General features: G+C 40.8%; 5 long non-coding RNA genes across 5 annotated transcripts; all 5 read right to left on the bottom strand.

Moving 5' to 3' along the window:
* Window positions 1–1080: 1080 nt before the first annotated feature.
* Window positions 1081–1794, bottom strand: LOC105233011 (uncharacterized). Its single transcript, XR_852856.3, has 2 exons — window positions 1631–1794; window positions 1081–1574 (listed from the first exon to the last, which is right to left on the bottom strand). It is a non-coding gene; the product is annotated as an uncharacterized LOC105233011 (long non-coding RNA).
* Window positions 1795–4199: 2405 nt separating this feature from the next.
* Window positions 4200–5812, bottom strand: LOC115065718 (uncharacterized). Its single transcript, XR_003845483.2, has 3 exons — window positions 5657–5812; window positions 4700–5594; window positions 4200–4643 (listed from the first exon to the last, which is right to left on the bottom strand). It is a non-coding gene; the product is annotated as an uncharacterized LOC115065718 (long non-coding RNA).
* A 3478-nt stretch (window positions 5813–9290) lies between these two features.
* On the bottom strand, window positions 9291–10013 carry LOC125778617 (uncharacterized). The gene is made up of 2 exons (XR_007422824.1): window positions 9928–10013; window positions 9291–9860 (listed from the first exon to the last, which is right to left on the bottom strand). It is a non-coding gene; the product is annotated as an uncharacterized LOC125778617 (long non-coding RNA).
* A 1140-nt stretch (window positions 10014–11153) lies between these two features.
* On the bottom strand, window positions 11154–11901 carry LOC125778615 (uncharacterized). The gene is made up of 2 exons (XR_007422823.1): window positions 11517–11901; window positions 11154–11458 (listed from the first exon to the last, which is right to left on the bottom strand). It is a non-coding gene; the product is annotated as an uncharacterized LOC125778615 (long non-coding RNA).
* A 761-nt stretch (window positions 11902–12662) lies between these two features.
* LOC105233644 (uncharacterized) lies at window positions 12663–13455 on the bottom strand. The gene is made up of 4 exons (XR_852889.4): window positions 13306–13455; window positions 12969–13165; window positions 12820–12902; window positions 12663–12756 (listed from the first exon to the last, which is right to left on the bottom strand). It is a non-coding gene; the product is annotated as an uncharacterized LOC105233644 (long non-coding RNA).
* Window positions 13456–19361: the final 5906 nt, after the last annotated feature.

The raw sequence follows: 19361 nt of genomic DNA, 5'->3' as shown, positions 1-19361 counted from the left end.
GTCTGTAAGGTATGTAACACCGTCTTGTTGGAACCAAAGATCGTCCACATCAACATCCTCCAATTCACGCAGTCTTTAATATGGCTCCATAGCGTTCCCCATTAAAATAAAACACCATGGCCGACTTTATTTTTGAAGGCATATGGGCCAATGATTCCTTCTGCCCATAGAGAACACCAAACAGAAAATGTATGAGTATGGAACGGCGTCTGAACTATCGATGAGTGATGATACTCCAAATGCGACAATTTTGTTTATTAAAATACCCATTCAACCGGGAATCGGGATCGGTATGGTCATGTCGTTTTTGGCCCATTTACCAAACGAACGACACGGATGGACTAATTTGGTCTTGTTGCATTGTAGCAATAGTATCTTCGGCGTCTTTTAGGATGCGATTTTATTACGAAATAGCAAATGGTATTGTTTCATTGAAAATACATCCTATATAGAAATCAGTAGTAAAGGCAAACTTTTACAAAAATGGATTGTGCCAATGTTGAATGAATGTTGAAGAACAAATAGCTTAAATTTCATTTATGAAGTAAGAATTAATGTGGGATATTATTTGTATTTTGTTTCTGAGTATGCCGTCCGAAGCTTAAATCAGTACCGAGTCTTCGTCGGCTAAAAATGAACGATGTTAAGGAAAAATTATTTCCCTACGATAGTCTTAGGCGCTTGTACATATGTATAGTGGTAAACGGTTTCGAAATCTTGAATATTAATATGTAAATCTTTAATATTTCTTGAATATTGGAGACGAAATCTTGAATATTTGGCTACAACGCAATTTTCGGCAAAGGATAAAATGGATTTCATTTACGTGTTGAATATCATTTCGTTCGTAATGATCATCAAGTGGATTATCTTCATTAAAACGTAAACCTATGTTTAAGCTTCGCCGTAGCACACCTACATACCTTAGACTCTCAACCATCCTTTCCACTCAGCGAATTAGTTGAAAATCTAAGAAATTTCATCATCTCAAAAGCTACGAAAGAATGAACTCGCTGATCCTCTAGGACATACAAATTATTCATATTTCTACCGTTACCACGAAAAAAAAACGAAAGCCACCTCATTTTATTGATGTCAAAACGTGTGTATGTTTATTGGCCAATTTTCGTGTTTACAACACATCAACTTCACTCAGCACAATGTGTGTTTGTCCTGTTATTCGTTTTTCCTGTAACATTTATTCTTGCAAAAACTTCCAAAACGTTCGGTGTTTTGTAGCACAACGCTAGCACCAACAATGAACGCACCAGACGCAGATGGCTCGCAAACACACTTCCTATGACTCGTGTTCGCGACGATGGTATCTCAGCCGAAATAGAAACAGCCTGTGGGTCGACAAATATTTGACTCACCACAGGGTTTACGACAATCAAGACATGAGCCATATGATCCGCTCGGTCCACACGGTGCACAGCATGGCCGACAAGGTCCGCAGGGACCACATGGTCCGCAAGGGCCACATGGCCCGCATGGTCTGCATGGCCCACAACGGGGCGAGCAGCAGGAATATGAGCTACAGCAGGAATAACACATCGTCGCACGATTTCTTAAAGCTGTAGAAATTAACTAAATAATTTTGTACTACATTTTAAATCGTGGCTTTACTTACAACTTAGTTTAGAAATTCCTGCGAAACAAAAAGTTACAAACGAAAACTTTTTTGTGGCCTATCTTCCTGACGAAAATTTTGATATGACGGAAAACTGAAAATTTCAAGTGAAATTTATTTCAATGTACATATTTTATTTATTATTGTTACAGTGAGTTACAAAAACAAGTTTAAACCTTTACTCAAAAGATCCTTGTTTCTTGGATCCTTAGTAAAACAAGCGTCAGCAGTTAGACTTCTTTACGTTTTGATAGCTAAAAGATATTCTTTTAAACAAGCTACAGGTTGCTTTAGAATTATTAACTGTGGCCAGAAGTAATAATTTTACTAATCAAGCCTTCTATGACGAATCAATGAGGGAATATTATTTGAAGCTTACTTCTATGCCATCGCATGCGGTTCTGAGGTATTAATCCGGAGAAAATTGATCTCCTTGTGTAGTGGAAATGCAAGAGACTTCTCTTTCTCTTATGTAGTAGTACCTAGAGATTCAGAGGCTTGCTGTGCTATGCATAAAGAGCACTCCAACGGCGGTTCTTCAATTAGTGCTAAACCGGTCATATTCGCTGAAAACTGCTCTGCAAAATCAGCGGGACGTCTACTGACGGCAGGAGAATTTACATATAGAAGCTTCGGGCATAGCTCGGTTGGTAATGACGGTGTGTCAAGTACAGACTAACTACATGATCCCACTTTTCAATTGAGAAAAGGTGTTCAGATTAAACACAGAAAAATATCGTTGATGTAAGGGCATGCTAGCTGAGCACAACACATTAATTACGGCTCGGAAATGGCCAGAAGTGCCTTCGGAAGCAGGGCAGCCAGGTAGCCAGGAACAAGCGATTTCACAGAAAGTGTTCGAGATTCCAAGAGCAATGTACGGCTGTCATCCAGTAATGTGAACGACATTGCTAAACACATGCAATATCTTTACGACGATCTGAACAAGAGCATGGAAAGGAAGGTTAAAATTCGATGGAATAAAAAATATTCGATGGATAAAGATACACAAAGTATCTATGCGATCTTAATAGAAAAGATTGTAGGAACATGATTCTATTGACGGCAACATGAAAGAAGACTACTTCTCATGAATTACGCAATGCCGCTCCAACTCACATAGTTCAAAACTCAAAATCGGTCTATGCGTTGTTCATGGGCCTGCTTGAATAACCTAACCCAAATCTTAGAAAATATAAGAGTTGATAAAAAGTTGAGTGAGTTTGAGAAAAGGATAGATGATATTTTATCGTTTGGTGTAAGGGAATCAGTCGAAATCAGATGTACTTCGATGTGGTGAGATAAGATGAGATAAAGTGAACAAATAATTTGACAAAGTGAGAAATTTGCTAGCAAAACTGAAAGAAGAGACTCGAAACTCCAAAAAATTCGATCCCTAAACACAAAATCCGCAGCATAAAAAAAGAAACTTTAAATTTCGTAACTCAAAAAGGCGTTCTAAATGAAAGACCCAATGATACCCCGGTGTTGGGTCATCTAGACAATGTCTTTTGAGGATTTTGAAATCGCCTAACCCGAAAATTAGCCGTGAAATCAGATGAAATACGGCAAGACAACATGAGATACCTTGCATTCTAGCGTCGAACACCTTTTTCATAAATTGGAATTAGAAGCCATAAGGCAAGTTAGGATTTTTCTTAGGATCTTTTTTTCGAAGGTTTGCAGTTTGGTTTCTTCATTGTCGATTAGCATTCATGATTCTGCTCCGTACCATAAAACTGGTCAAGTTATGGTTTTGTATTATTCTAGCTTGCATTGCCTATCGAGTAGCTTTCATTTGAGCAGTTTTATTTGGGACGCGGGTGACTTAATAGCGGCTTGTATTCTATCATCGATACTCAGGCTTGTTGAGTTATCACAACCAAGTTCACAGCCCAGATAAGAGAAGGATTTTACAGTTTCAAATGCTTATTGGTCAATGTTCATTCTTGGTGCTGCTTTATTTTTTCTGGGCATCATCATATATTTCCTTTTAATATTAATTCATGTGATGAGACTAAAAATCTGGGCAATCGCTAGTTGTCGAAGTTGTATGAAGGATTGTGATGTAGAAACAATCAAGCACTTACCTTTCCATTTTCCAGCCTATACCTATATGGAACCACGAGACAAATCCGAAACTGGCATTGGTTGTCTTAACAAATTTTGTGATAGGATGAAAGTACTTTGTGGATTTTGAAGCGTCTCAGGATGCATTATATAGGAACCTTTTTGGGCACTAGAATGGGTCAGCGTTCTAAGCTGTTCAAGAGAGATGATCACCTCAAAAAAGGGCGGCAGAGCCTCAATAAGTAGACAAATTAAATCGAAAATGTATTCTATTCGTAATATGGACCTATCTGACTTAGTGTGATAAAACAATGAACGTAACAATGTATCAAAAAATTTCGAAAAAATCTTAAACCCAAGAGAGTTCAAAACGTTCAACATTGTTCTCTTGTCGCTTACTGACTACGCAATGTTAACTGTAAAGTGTTCCTTAAAAACAGCTCTGCAAAGACTTCAGCAAAGATTTTTCTCCAACAAACAAACCTAAGCATGTTTATGTTTTTGAGTATTTTGCACACTTTTATTTACAAAATCTCAAAAATTAAAAAAGATATTTTATATTTAAATATTTTTGTATGATTTTTGTGCCTTCACCTTGCAGTTCACATGTTTGTAACGAAATACACTTGCCATTATTGCAATTCACCCAATTCATTGCCCAAATCGACGCTGCGTTTCCTCATTAATCTCTACCTGCTTGCTTTGCTGCGTGCGCTCGTTTGCATCGGTAACTTGCTTTAACAACATCTACGCCCATAACACGAAGAGCCGTAACACGAACTGCCACACGGCTGACACGAACCCCACGGCGCACCACAAGGCGTGCATGGACCTATGGCACCGCATGGTCCTATACAACCCCATGGACCGAAGGGGCCATAAGGACCACAAGGAGCCGGTCGATAGCACCAGCAAGGGCACTGCATTAGGTGATGGCTGAAGTCTACAACAAAAAAAAAATAATTAAGAACTATTTTTCGTATGTCACGAATTACTCACGTTTTTAGTTAGCGCAGAAATTTCTAACAAAAAAATTTTCCGTGCCAATGAGGTGTTGTTTACTTTCGGAATTTTTGAAATTTTATGAATTAAAAATGATCATCTTTGACAATTAATGCACTTACTCGGTGATTTTTAAATTTTCAAGCAACCTTTGCAAGGTGTACTCTTTTTATTCGTTTATATCTTCATACAAAATATCAAATGAACAAAACGACATATGGCAATTGCAGACGCATTCTTTGAAATCTATTATCTAACCGCTTGATCGACTCGTTGTCCAACGATCGCCACTACTTGTCAGCGCTTGTTGCATTTGAAATTCTATTTCCAACCCAAGTGTCTCCATATTTCTAGTAACTCGTTCCTCAACAAACCCGCCCTGCACACACAGTCCCAAGTTTTGTACTTCGTAAATGTCCAGCAAGCGCGTTACCTTAGTACTTAGTATTTTGGCTTTAGATATCGGCACGGGTTCGGGCATTTGGAACACGGACAACCGAACGCACAGCAGCCCGGATATGGATTGCAGCAGGGTCCGCATGTACCACAAGGGCCGCATGGACCGCGCGTTATACAAGGACCGCACGGGCTACAGCAGGGACCACAAGGTCCACAAGGACCACAAGGTCCGCACGGACCGCAAGGTGAGCACGGATCGCATGACGACGGTCCGCAGCAAGGTCCACAAGAACCACATGGGCCACAGGGGCTGCATGGGCCACACGGTCCGCAGGGGCTACATGGGCCACATGGTCCGCAAGGTTGGCACGGTCCGCCTGGTCGACATGGTCCACACGGACCGCAAGGGCCACAAGGGCCAGTCGGGCAACCATAAGAGCCGCAGCAACCGCAACAGGGAAAGGACATTTTGAGCTGTTGTTGTCCAAGTAGACTAATGGAGTAAAGTGTTAATTGATATTTAGTTGTAAGCATTATTTACAGTTGTTTTCATACCTGTTAGTTTGAAGATGATAATCGAGAAGTTCGTGTAATTTTGTTGTTTATGAAAAGCCGAAAATTTTTTGAATGATTTGAGTGATTTTTTTTCCTGAAAAACAAATAGTACAAATAAAATATTTCTCATTGAGCACTTGGGATTAAATTTAGAACAAGTGGTTATCTCTAATCCAACCTTCAGGGTAACGGTGAATTGGTGGATTAAGTGTACTGTGAGACCTTTTTAATGCTGGGTGAAATACCCTTGGGATATGGAACGCCACAGCACTTCAATGAGTTAATTGGAGTTTGAGCTCCTCCCATAAAGGAAGCCTTTCTTGATTTTGAAGAAGTTTACTATGCGGATTAACGGTTATCTTTACGAGCTCGACATAGATTTTCAATCAAATATGCTTGGTATTACTTTCGACGCCTTGCAGCCTGAAGCTCTACGCTGATATCATCATATTTATCTGACTGAGAAGAGTCATCCAAATTTATTTTTATTGACTTGAGTTTGACACTCCGAACTCTTCTGTGAGTTTCCTCCAAAAGTATTGGTTTCGAAAAGGAATATTCCCAAAGATCAAGTAGAAACCTTTCAATTTTATTGCAAAGAGAACTCATACTAAAAGAAGTGGACATTTTACTCTGCAGTCAGAAATCTAATTATTATGATCCTATAATCAAAAATACCCTAAAAAAAAAGAACATAACCTGTGACAAACCAAATTCCTGTTCCCTTAGATATCCGATTTACTTATTCCCACCATAAAAACTCCAAATTTTCTTCCTGTATGGCTGAGGTGTGAGTTTTATTTTTTCAAGCATTCTTGTAAACTATCTTAAAATCATTAACAATCTTTTGTAGACCCTTACGAAGTTGGCTGCAGGGCAGACTGTTCGGCATCAGTACTGAATTTCTCCGCGGATATGGTGGAGACTTCTTTTTCGCGCTGTACCGAGTTTCAAATCTAACAGCGGGAGTGTGATGTGGCCGACGAAATTTGCCGGGATCCATACGCACCGCATCGGCTAGCTCGCTAGATAATAGAAAATGGACTTTCCACTTGTGCAGGAGCGTTGGAAATCTGCACGCTATAGATCTTGTAAAGTCCAGCGCCAGTTTTGTACTATCATCTAGATGCCTACAATGACGAGTACAACCCCGGTTTTTGGGTTAATTAGAAAACCGCCATTTTAATTACATCATACTTAAGGGTTTTACTCGTCTCCAAAACTCGCGATGGTATGATCATAAGTTTGGTTGGTTTCTTCAAATCCTCGCTGGAATCCTGTCTGAAGCTGTGTGGAAAGTAATAACTCAGTAGTGTTTAATATTTTTTTCAGCAGCTTACGTACACCAGGGACTCCTTTGAATCGTTTGGCATAATCATCACGTGCGGTGGTGGATCACTTTCTGGCGCAATGATGACCTTCGCTGAGCTACATAGAAGAGAATGAGCGAAAAAATACAACCATAAAAGCACGTCCACCTCGGTTTTTAGTAATAGCGTCACCTACATTTGCGGGAGACTATATTCCGACTGCAAGACTAATAGTTTCGTTGGTTTTTGCTTTTCTATCTCGTGTAATTTTTGCGATTGCCTCAGCCGTGATGTTAGTCACGCCCAACGTTGGTGTTGTACCCAATTTGACTGCGATTCACGGCTAAACGATTGGCTTGGCCCAGTCCAGGCCGTTGGATCTGGTTTTGGACTTTGTGGTGTGCGTGTACGGCTGCAATAACCATTAGGACAACATGTATTACAATAGCCATTCTGGCAAGCGGAAGTAGACGAGCCATTTTTATTGTTATAGCAGCGATCGCACATTCTGGGTAGGGCGTTCTTTGAATGGAAGAGCTGTGAAGTCGCAGGGGGAGATTAGAAAGCGAAAATTAAAAGAAATCCAAATTTTGCTGACTAGTTTTGTAACTTACGATTTTTTTATTATAAACTTTTAAATTTTTAATGTTCTTGCAAAGCCGAAATATTTATGAATGATTCAAAAATTTTTTTCTGACAGATAATGCAAGGTTGTCTGGTATGAAATATGTTCTCACTTTGAAAGTACAGTGGGGCATCAGTGTTTCGACAGGACTTTTTAGGTGTTTGGCCTGCATGAGCCGGTGGCTGGAGATGATGATATTGAGTTTTAGTATTCTAAGACAATATTTGTTCCATTTTTGACAAGATTGTTGAGGAGTGGAACTCGTAAGAGCGTCTTGTTGGCATTTTTTGCCTTTATCGCAGACTCCAGTCCTTAATTATTTTAACTAGAGTAAAGAAAAACTCAGGGAACTTAGTGACTTTGTATATTGTTGTAGAGGAGCAATGGGGAAGAGGAGGGCTCACAGATCTTCGAAATAACAGCGCTTGGCCGGTAAATCCGGGTCAATTCCTTGGCGTAGAACCGGCTGTTTGGGAATTAGATTTCGGCGATCTAACCCCATTTAGATCGGTAAATCTTAGCTTAAGTAGTGGGAGGCCTGTTATGGCTCTATGAAACCGTAGTTAAGCCAATAATCGTTTACGGGCTCGTTATGTGGTGGAGGGCGCTCGGAAAAACTACATTAGCTAAGCAGCTGGAGCGTGTTCAAAGAGTGAACCTTGTCGGTATTTGTGGTTCACTAAGGACAATACAAACAATGACACTCAATGCAATCCTACACTTTGCATTTGTAGACATGCCAAAGCTGGCAGATGCTTTGCGAAGACTTCAATTAGACTTAGCCGTTGGAAGGAGGTAGAATTTCCCATTGGGTGCTCTGTATCACCTCAAGTTTCAGACTACCAGACTATTCCATCAAGGTAGCGGTAGGTATATTGTTCCGAAGTGCAAGTTTCTTCAGAAAGGTGTGCATTCACTTTGATAGCCGGTCGGTATTGTGCGCTCAAAACTAGTCAAGAAGTACATAACCTTATTAGCATTAGCTTCAAGCCATTACCTTATTAGATTTGTATGAAGACCCGGTCACAGCGGAATCCACGGAAACTGCAAAGCCAATGAGCTTGCAAGCGAGGGCACTCCTAACCTAATTTCATCCGATTGAAACTGTGTTGGTTGTATGATGTCCTCTTGTGTTCTAACGCTGCATCCATGGACCTGTAGTGGGCTTGACAAGCGAGATCCTTATGGCCCAAAGTGAACAGTCTGACTGGACATTGTACAATAGGTACACACGGGTTACAGCTACTTGTATATGGAGAAAGGCAAGGCAAACTCATTTTGTCACTCACTCTTTCTTCTTTTGTCCGACTTTTGCCAGACTGAGGCTGAAATAACTCGTTAAATACATCTTTGGGGAACCAAGCGAGGTGGTTGAGATTGATAATAATTTGCGACTCAAAACACTTCGTCGGTCTATGAGATGATGCACTTTAAGGAGTCCCTGTCAAAGTAAGATCCATCGATTGTTTTTGATGAATCCTACCTAAACTAACCGAACCTATTACTTTTTCAGGGGTCATCGCGAAGCACCTACCCTTGAGATAAAATTTGAGAAATCTTCAGGCTCCCAATGTTCCAACTTGAATACATAGGGCAGTCGGGTTGAAATAAAATAAGTATATTACCAAATTTACCGAGACCTCTGAGGAAGCTAAATACAGTCTCCATAAGTTTTACCAATAAAATATCAATTTTAGACTTTGTAGACGACTATTGCAAGAATTTTATTACCAAAAACGAAACATTGGGTTACCATTTCTAATAAGACACGGTTCATATTTACATGCACTATATAACACAAAGAGCGCTGGCGATTACTTGTGCATTCAGTACATACAAAGTTAGTCCCTCTCTACTGCATGTACAACTGATACCGTAAGTCAACCGTTAGCTCAACACAAACAGTCTACGGATGTACATAAGCGCTTGTTGCAACAAATTTTTTCGCCCCAATTCAACTCAAGACATGCATGAAAAACTCCTTTAGAGCGAATATTAAGCTGACACCAATTTTCAGTCCAATTTCAGAGGCAACATGGATTTGGACAACAGTTGGAGCAGGGATCGCATGGTGGTGGACAGCAGCCTACTGGACAAGGTGAGGGACAGCAGGGCGGGTTCGGTGACGAATCCGGTATGCAAGGCGGTCCATAAATACCATGCGCTCCGCAAGCGGTAATCGGTCCATATGGTCCTATGGGTCCGTAAGGGCCACACGGCGCAACGGAAAAGCCGCAAGGTTCGCACATTTTCAATTGGTTTGGGGCTGCTGTTGGCGAAAGTGAGTGGAAGTAAGTTAAGGAAATATTTATTAAGTCTTTGCCAAACATAATTACCTTTTTCAAAATAATTGTAACGGACAAATTTTTTTGGATTTATTTTTGGTTAAACAAAAAGTTTTGTAATGAAAATTGTATTACATTTTTATTCAGCAATTGAGACATTGCTTTGCTTTTTATTGTTTTGTCTCTTGTATATAAAGTGGTTTCAGGGTTCAGTATATGGTCAATCGATTGAGGACGATTTCGCGAATATAGGATATTTGTTCTGCCTCCGTTTATGTCACGCCCTTAAATGGTTTAGTATGACTATGAGATGACAAAATCTGTAATTTCGGGTTACCGAAGGTCTGTATCAAGGTCCTCAACCTATCGCTGACCACTCAAATACCGGATATGTGGAAAACCGGAAGTGTGGTCCCACTACTGAAACCTGGGAAATCCGCCAACATAGGAGAGTCCTTTCATCCAATAACTCTCCTCTCCCCTGTAGTGAAGACACTTGAGGCCCTGCTACTTCCGACTTTAACACACCACTTGGGACTAACAAACCACCAGCATGGCTTCCGAAAAGTGCACGGTATCACCATAGCACTTAGCGTCATAAGCGCCAGATAGTTCATGGCCCTAACCAAAAACTTTCTGCGAGAGGACGATCTTCGTAGCATTGGGCTTGTCAAAAGCCAGTCAATGTGTGATTGATTGACGATACATGGAGAAAAATCTGCGGTTCCTCCAGGACTAAAAAGATGGACTATGAACAACCTGAGCGGTCGTCAATCATCGAGGTAAACTGCACTCTGGACTACGACAGGATGCCTCTTGATGTCTCCCATCGAACACCTGCATAGTAAAGTCCGTATGCTCACATTTAAGCGGCATAATGAACTCCTCTCCAAACAGTTCCTTCTGGGGTGCTTTCGCAGAAATCATCCCCGCAGTCACCTGCTTATAGCGAAACCGTCTCCTATAAGCTGACCAGAAACCGAACGCAACTAGCATCCAACAAGCATTGATCGCCATTCACATCTTCACCTTTGTTCCGATCCCGTCGAAACAGTACGTTTCCTGAGCCTACTGATGGATAACTCCGAGGACAAATTATCTAATCCTTACCATCCTAATGAGGATTAGGTACACGTTACAGCAATAACAACAGAGCTAAGATACCAAGAGCAGTTTGAACTACACAAAGGCTAAATGTTCTTGAGAAGACAAACAAATTTTCCACTTCAAATCGGCGGCTTTTGAGTAGATTTATTGCAAGTACTGAGTTTTCAATGTTTTTTTCCAAAATTTTACTTTATTTTCACTTAAAACTTCTTAATCCAAAAGCATTGTATACCATATATTTGACTAAAATTAGTTCTGACGACAAGCTCCATTGCGGCATTTCAAGTATTACTGCTTAGCAGCAACACTTGGGTGGTGTATTATAGCAATGAGCCTTGCATGGGCATGGCCAACGGCAGCAGAAATCCGTGCACTTCAGGTACCTGCAGGGGCAGACGCATGGCGAGCAGCAGCAAGGACTACAGCAAGGGCTACAACCAGAACACATTTTGTATGCGTTTGCCTAGATAGTGCCCTGAAATGTGGAAGAAAATTAGAGAGGCTTTGGGTGCTTATTAAAGATCCTTACTTACTTTTTTAGCTTTTGAAAAAAGTATAGACTGGAAATTTAGTTTCGTTTGTAGAGCCAAAAATGTTTGTAATGATTTTGAATTTTTTCTTTTTGAAAGATGAAAAGCTGAAAAAATTTAGACAGATATTGCAGTGAGTCCATGTTTGATGCAAGTAGTTCGAGTGTTTCAGTGTAGAGATTCCTCTTGTCTGCCGCATTTAGGTTCAACTCGTGCGCATACCTGCATTATTACCACTGTGTTCTGGATTTCTTCCTTTTCACTTTTTGGCGCCCATTGGAGATTCCAAGTGTCGCCAGGTCCTATTCCACTTGTTCTCTCGAACGAAGTGGATGCCTTTCTCTTCCTCTACTTACCATTTGTTACCCTACCGTTTCCAGTCTGGAGAAAGCAGAACTGACAGCGCGCCACTGATGTCGATTGTACCTTCTCTATTCAGCTCTGCAACACGAATATTGACAACGTAATAAATCCCATAAATGGTCATGGTCTTAAATTTCTGATTTGTGTACCTTCCTAAGGAGTAACTTGATCCGTTCTACACTAACGTGGATATATTTCCATTCTTCTTCTGGCCAATTGCTTTGATTCTGATTTAGGAAAAGCTATAATAGATTGCTAGACCATAGACAATAGATACTGGCGCTAAACTCTTAAGGAAGAAACAGAAATAGTTAAAGAGGTAGCTCTTCAAATAAGTTTGGCTTTTGATAGCATCTTCCATAAACTAAACAGGATTATGAGGGAACACGTTCACCTTATCGAAAAATAGTTCGAAGTTTTTTATTATAAATACAACCCTCCAAGGAAACCCTCAAAAAGACTACTGCTTAGGAATATACGCGTGTCATTCTGACCCCATTTCTCTGCATCTCCGAAATGTTCTGGAACTAAAGTGGTCCTCAATGTCATATTCCAGGAAAACTTTGAAGGATATAACAAACGGAAAATCCTATTTTCTTGATTCAAGCCAGCTCAATAACTTTGTAAGCCTAAACAATAGTCTGAATAGTCGATCAGCCACAAACGGCTTGTGAGACTAACCTTTCCATACTACGAATTTAATAAAAAATCTCAATTTAATAAAAGCAGTTTCACTTTTATTAAAAAGAAAAAAGAAAAATGTAACCAAAAAATTGTGATATCTTAAGCTATTTTATATGGCTGCCTAGAACTTTTCTGGTCCGCTGTTGCTCACGTTGTTCGAGGACACTGACTTTCTTTGGTTTTACAGTCCATTTAACTGAAAGTAAAAACAAACCATTAATTTTAGAAGAGTTTGGGACCAAATGTACGCAATAAATACCGATATTTTTGCCGTTCGCCGTTCATTTGACATTTAGCCGCTTTGAATTAATGGTACTCTAACTCCCAGAAGCTGAATTGGGACTGAAGGTAGATAAGAAATGAATTTCAAAGCATGTTCTAACCAGCTTTCAAAGTGGTTGTACTTACAAAAGCGGCGTAGAGACGTCTAGCAACGGCCACAGCAGGATCCGCACGGGCCACAGCCGCCACAAGGTCCACAGGGGCCACAGCAGGGTCCACAAGGACCACAGCACGACCCACAGGGGCTACAGCACGAGCTATAACAGGGACTACAGCAAGAGCCATAACAGGGACCGCAGCACATTTCGATGTTAGGTTAATTTCTGTAAGAAATGCAAATTAATTTTAAACGGTACGCGACAAATTATCATCAATGAATTTAAATAAAAATTCTTTGAAATGTTTAGTGATATGTGAAAAGGATACGGTAAATATATTTGTATATATTGAAGGATTAACTTACTTTTGGTCGCAACGGAAATTTGTTAGCTGGTTTTTAGCCGAAATATTGTTTTGGAATGAGAATTTTTCCAAATTTGTTTTACAAAATATTTTCTTGCTTGAAAATATTTGCATGACTTGCTTGGATTTTTAAATATGAATAGAAGTACAGTATTTTAATGAACAAGCACTAAATTGGTTTATGCTAAATATTTCCCAAAAAGTCTAGCCGTACCAAGAATTCCGGCCGAAAAAAAGTTCAAATGCAAACCACCCTACTCGAAGGAAAAAGAAAGCATCTAATAAAGTTTGTATTTTACCTTTGAAGACGAGGATGATTGGTCAAAAATGCTATAGGTTTGACACCACAATCTGTGTCTTCTTTCTTTACTGGTGGAGACACCACTTATGCATTTATAGCCCAGTTAACAACAGCGCGTCAGTCGTTTCTTCTTTTCGCTACCTGGCGCCAATTGGATATTCCAAGCGAAGCCAAGTCCTTCTCCACTTGGTCCTTCCAACGGAGTAGAGGTTTTCCTCTTTATCTACTTCCCCCGGCGCGTACTGAATCGAAAACCTTCAAAGCTGGAGTGTTCTCTTCCAAACGGACATGGACATGGCTTAACCAGCATAGCCGCTGTATCTTAATTCGCTGAAATATGTCAGTGTCGTCGTTTATCTCGTACAGCTCTTCGTTCCATCGACTGCAGCCAGTGCGAAGAAGAGCATAAATATTTCGCAAAACCTTTCTTTTAAACACTCCTAAAGGCGACTCATCAGATGTGTTCATCTTCTATTCCTCTGCACCACATAGCAGGACGGGGATTGTAGATTATGATCTTTGTTCGTCAAGAGAGGACTTTACTTCTTTATTGTCCTGAAGTAAACCCTGTTTGCCAAAGATATTCTGTGTTGGATTTCGAGGCTGACGCTGTTGTTGGTATTAATGCTGGTTCTTGGGAGCTTGTTCAATAAGCAACTCCACATGGACATTTCTGAGCGTTAATTAAGTCGGCTGATATTAATTCCGGCCAGTTCGCCGAAAGTGTGACTACCGAGATGTTTCAATAACAGTCTGGCAAAAGGGGGACAGCTGAGAAGAAAGTGTTTAGATTATTCAACCTCGCCTTTTTCTATACAGCTTTGGCATTTGCGTCCGGCAAGATACTAGACCGCGTCCAATCGTAACACTTACAATTGCGGCGAAATTGACTTTGCTAAGTGCGAGTAGCTCGGAGGGCCTTTTACGGTTCACTTTGGGCCCGAAGGATTTCGCAGGCGTTGTGGTTGTTGACCAGCGCTTGCCGAGCTCTCTGAAGATCGACAAACCCAGCGCTAGAACGCAATAGAACATCGGAAAACCGATCGCTTTCAATTGAATATTTTTGGAGTAAAAGAGCCACTCCCAGCAAGATCATCGAGTTTGCAGTTGGCAATTCTGTTGTGCCACCAATACTAATATTTTGTTGAAAAAATTTAAGCTGTTGCTAATAAGGTCTTGCACTTCTGGACAAGTTTCGAGCGCACAGTCAGCGGGCTAGAAAGGCAGTATAGCCGCTCGACTTAAGCAATGAATGCACATCTCTCAAGGAGAGTGCCCAGAAGTGTACCTATCTAACCTCTTTCAGCTACCTCATGCCATGGGAGACTCCACCTCTTACTTTCCCTCTTAACTTTTCTCAATATATGAAAAACCTCACTGCACCTCTTCTTCAACGGGTGTGCCCGGCCCACATATCCCTCGCAGGTTTGTGAGCACAGAAGGAACCTACAAGAGTTTGTTCCGCAGTGTAGTGATATCGATAGTAAGGAAATTAAGAAAAATAGTGGAGTTAATCAGTCTGTCCCTGCCCTGGACCCCCATATACCCAGCTTACCTAAGTCTATCAGAAGCCTTCGTCGTTAAGTACCTATCAGCTAAGTTTATAAGTGGAACGTATGTATGTAATGGCATTGACAAGGACCACACTAACAATAACACTCACAGTGAATCTGTCATCCATGAAACATTATTGTCTTGACTACGCTTTCGTGGAGCCAAGACACCACTTTTGTTGAAAGGCCCACCTCTTCACAATTGTTCCTCTACAACAGTACAAGTATAAGCGATTGATGCCTTTCTTAATGTCTAGCGATGGATAATCGAGCTCGGAATTTTGAACTTATCTTGTTCCGAAATTATAAGAATTTTTCTACGACGATCGAGGTGGGAGAAGATTTCAAATACCCATTAGGAAAAAAATATATAGCATTCTTCATGAAGCTTTTGGATCAAGGGCTACTAGTTCTGTTGGATATGAATTTAAAATAAGGGTTTGATTTGACTTCAAACGAGTATAATAAGCAAGGAAGAATAAAACCTGAGATAATGATCGGATGAGTTTCGTCCGCTTAATTTTGATGTAAAGAGATTCGTTTTGTGTACTATATTCGTAAAAGGCTCAGAAATCACTAAATTTTGAAGCCTGCCTCAGGACGTCTCACTAACCGTGGAATGAGATAAGCTGAGGTAACGGGTGATTTTTTTGAGGTTAGGATTTTCATGCATTAGTATTTGACAGATCACGTGGGATTTCAGACATGGTGTCAAAGAGAAAGATGCTCAGTATGCTTTGACATTTCATCATGAATAGACTTACTAACGAGCAACGCTTGCAAATCATTGAATTTTATTAGCAAAATCAGTGTTCGGTTCGAAATGTGTTTCGCGCTTTAATTTTGTTCAGCGATGAGGCTCATTTCTGGTTGAATGGCTACGTAAATAAGCAAAATTGCCGCATTTGGGGTGAAGAGCAACCAGAAGCCGTTCAAGAACTGCCCATGCATCCCGAAAAATGCACTGTTTGGTGTGGTTTGTACGCTGGTGGAATCATTGGACCGTATTTTTTCAAAGATGCTGTTGGACGCAACGTTACGGTGAATGGCGATCGCTATCGTTCGATGCTAACAAACTTTTTGTTGCCAAAAATGGAAGAACTGAACTTGGTTGACATGTGGTTTCAACAAGATGGCGCTACAGGCCACACAGCTCGCGATTCTATGGCCATTTTGAGGGAAAACTTCGGACAACAATTCATCTCAAGAAATGGACCCGTAAGTTGGCCACCAAGATCATGCGATTTAACGCCTTTAGACTATTTTTTTGTGGGGCTACGTCAAGTCTAAAGTCTACAGAAATAAGCCAGCAACTATTCCAGCTTTGGAAGACAACATTTCCGAAGAAATTCGGGCTATTCCGGCCGAAATGCTCGAAAAAGTTGCCCAAAATTGGACTTTCCGAATGGACCACCTAAGACGCAGCCGCGGTCAACATTTAAATGAAATTATCTTCAAAAAGTAAATGTCATGAACCAATCTAACGTTTCAAATAAAGAACCGATGAGATTTTGCAAATTTTATGCGTTTTTTTTTAAAAAAAAGTTATCAAGCTCTTAAAAAATCACCCTTTATTATATTGCAGTCTTGTGGCTTATACGCGACATACTTAAACTAAATTTTTATCCGATTGGTTGGAACAAGTCTGTCGGGATCAACGCTTGCACAGCTGTTGAAAACAACGAAGTCAGCCGAAGAGGTTCATTCATTTACGACCACCTTTAAGTTTGTAGCAGAAGTGAAACATATACCTTTTTTATTCAATGAAGAAGGAAACCACCATCTAGTACTTTATTAACATTTGCTTTTTCAAGGAGTTTCGGATGCATCGTGTTAAATCACATATATACATACATATGTAGATGCATCGCTACTTAAATGCGAACATTAAGGAAAAGCAAATACACAATTTTCGTCGGCGCCAAAAGTTGTGAGATCAACCACGCTTGAGTTCCGCTGCAATTGCTTTCGCTTCCTCTATCACAGTGCTATATGCTGTTTGCCTTTACATCATTGAAGCCACTGTCTTGTATGTAGAGTTAGTGTAGGGTGTAAAATGATGAGAAGTGTCGCAAACGACCCGGTCAAAATGAATTGAAAACACCGGCGTACGTCTAAGGAGGGCTGTCCATGAGGCATGTCACTTTGCAATTTTAACCGCATAAATCTGAAAGGAAGCAGATCGTTAAGGACGTGCTCGGATACGCTAATTTCGTGATCCGTACTTACGTAAGAGTACCGCAGTGCCTGCTAACATAGTCTTCGGCACAAGGAGTGATGGCACAAATCTTGTAATCCATTGCGTTTAACGCACATGCAAGTGCAATGTATACCACACAGTATACCGCGTGGACGATCCCGCGTGGGTCCTAAAACGAGATAGATAAATAAAATATCAGAAAATTTAAAAAAGTAGTCGAAATACACGGCCGCTCTATATGTGACCACCACCGCTGGGAGTGCCATGTTGCGCGCAAAGCCGTTAGCAAGGTGGGTTTCACGCAGCCGAAATCCACCTTGACAGTTTTGCGCGCATCAAGGTAAATTCGCCATGATGAAACTCACCTTGATAATGGCTAGTTAAGTCACTTTCGGCTTTTTAGATTATTTGGTTTCGCATACTTTCATTTTCAATTTAGAAAAGGTCCATTCTTCTCCAAAAATAAATATGAAATCAAAATCGAATTATTCGCAAACAAGACTATCATATACATAGGCATGTATATATGTGTATGTATTTAACACGACGGGCCACAAGGATTGCACGGTGGGCACGGTCCACATGGTGCACACGGTACTTGTGGACCGCATGGCCCGCATGGGCCACATTGTGTATTCCACGGTGTCGGCGCGCATGGATAGCATGTGCCACACTCGGGCGCTTCGTATGGACATCCTGGCATGCAGGGACTGCAAGCGCCGCAAGGTCCGCAGGGTCCACATGGTCGACTACGTCGGCCGCGTGGCCCACAAGGTCCACAACCTAAACAACATGGATCGCACGGCGGTGGTACATACGGACCCGAAGGCATTGTCAAACCACATGGTCCACAATTCGGTATACAGCACGGTCCGCAGGGTCCGCATGGATTACACGGTCCGCATGGCGAACAAGGGCTGCCACAGGGTCCACATGGGCCGCAAGGGCCGCATGGGCCACATGGTCCGCAAGGTCCGCAACAAGAATAGCATGGATCGCACATTTTGATATGTTGTTGTTTTGTTTTTTTTTCGAATTCTATAAAAGAGTATTTGTAATTATTATCTTGTTGGAAGCTGTAAGGTAAACCTTGTGACTTACTTCAAAAAGTTGCCTTAAGAGAAAAATGCACAGAAAATTTGGAAGTGTTTAGTTTAAAAATTTTGATCTGAATGAAAAAATTTGAAATTTGGAGAATTTTGATAAAAATTTAAATGTTATACCAGAAAGTGATGCGTTAATACAACAAGTATATATATTAGTTATACTTGTATGTAGTTTTCGGTCCATCTTGGGTCTCAGCAAGTTGTTAAAGGATCGTGCTCAGTGACAACTAAAAGAGAGTTTACTGAAGACTTTACGTGAGCTTACGTAATTTCTTTCAGAAGTACATACCAGAAGAACCAACGACTTATTAAATAGGTCAAGGAAAAGTGTTTACAGAGTAACAGCTACCACAACAGGGCACTGGCCATTTGGGGAACACGCATCTAAAATGGGTATGCCCTACAACGCCATTTGCCGTGGCTGCAGAGCAGCAGGGAACAAGGAAACAATCTTCCACTTTCGCTGCGAGTGCCCAGCTCTAGCACAGATTCAACACAAAACACTTGGAATCCATCTAGCACCAAACCTTGAATGGATTTCCACTAAAAGCATATCGGACATAAGTAGTTTCATCGAAACCTCAAAATGGTTTGAGAGAGAAGGTGAAACGTAATACATAGCAGATACAGGAAGTTCTACGAACAGTGTATCAAAATGGCACATCAAGTGCTAATTGAGCCCGATAGGTCTGCACTCCTACCTACTTACCTAGATACCAGCAGATAGGTTAGGTTAGGTCCGATGGCTGATCCAGAGTTCGCACTTGAACTTCTATATACAATCCTTTGTGGAACTTTATGGTACTCTTGTATCTGAATTTAATTCCACAAGCTTCATGGTATATCTAAGAGAACTCCTGCAACTGATCTTCTTCCCACAATCCTCGAGGAATATCG

Source organism: Bactrocera dorsalis, chromosome 1 (assembly GCF_023373825.1).
Source record: "Bactrocera dorsalis isolate Fly_Bdor chromosome 1, ASM2337382v1, whole genome shotgun sequence".
In the NCBI taxonomy this organism is placed as follows: Eukaryota; Metazoa; Arthropoda; class Insecta; order Diptera; family Tephritidae; genus Bactrocera; species Bactrocera dorsalis.
The sequence above is the reverse complement of the archived record's forward strand: the minus strand, read 5'-3'. Positions and strand labels throughout refer to the sequence as shown.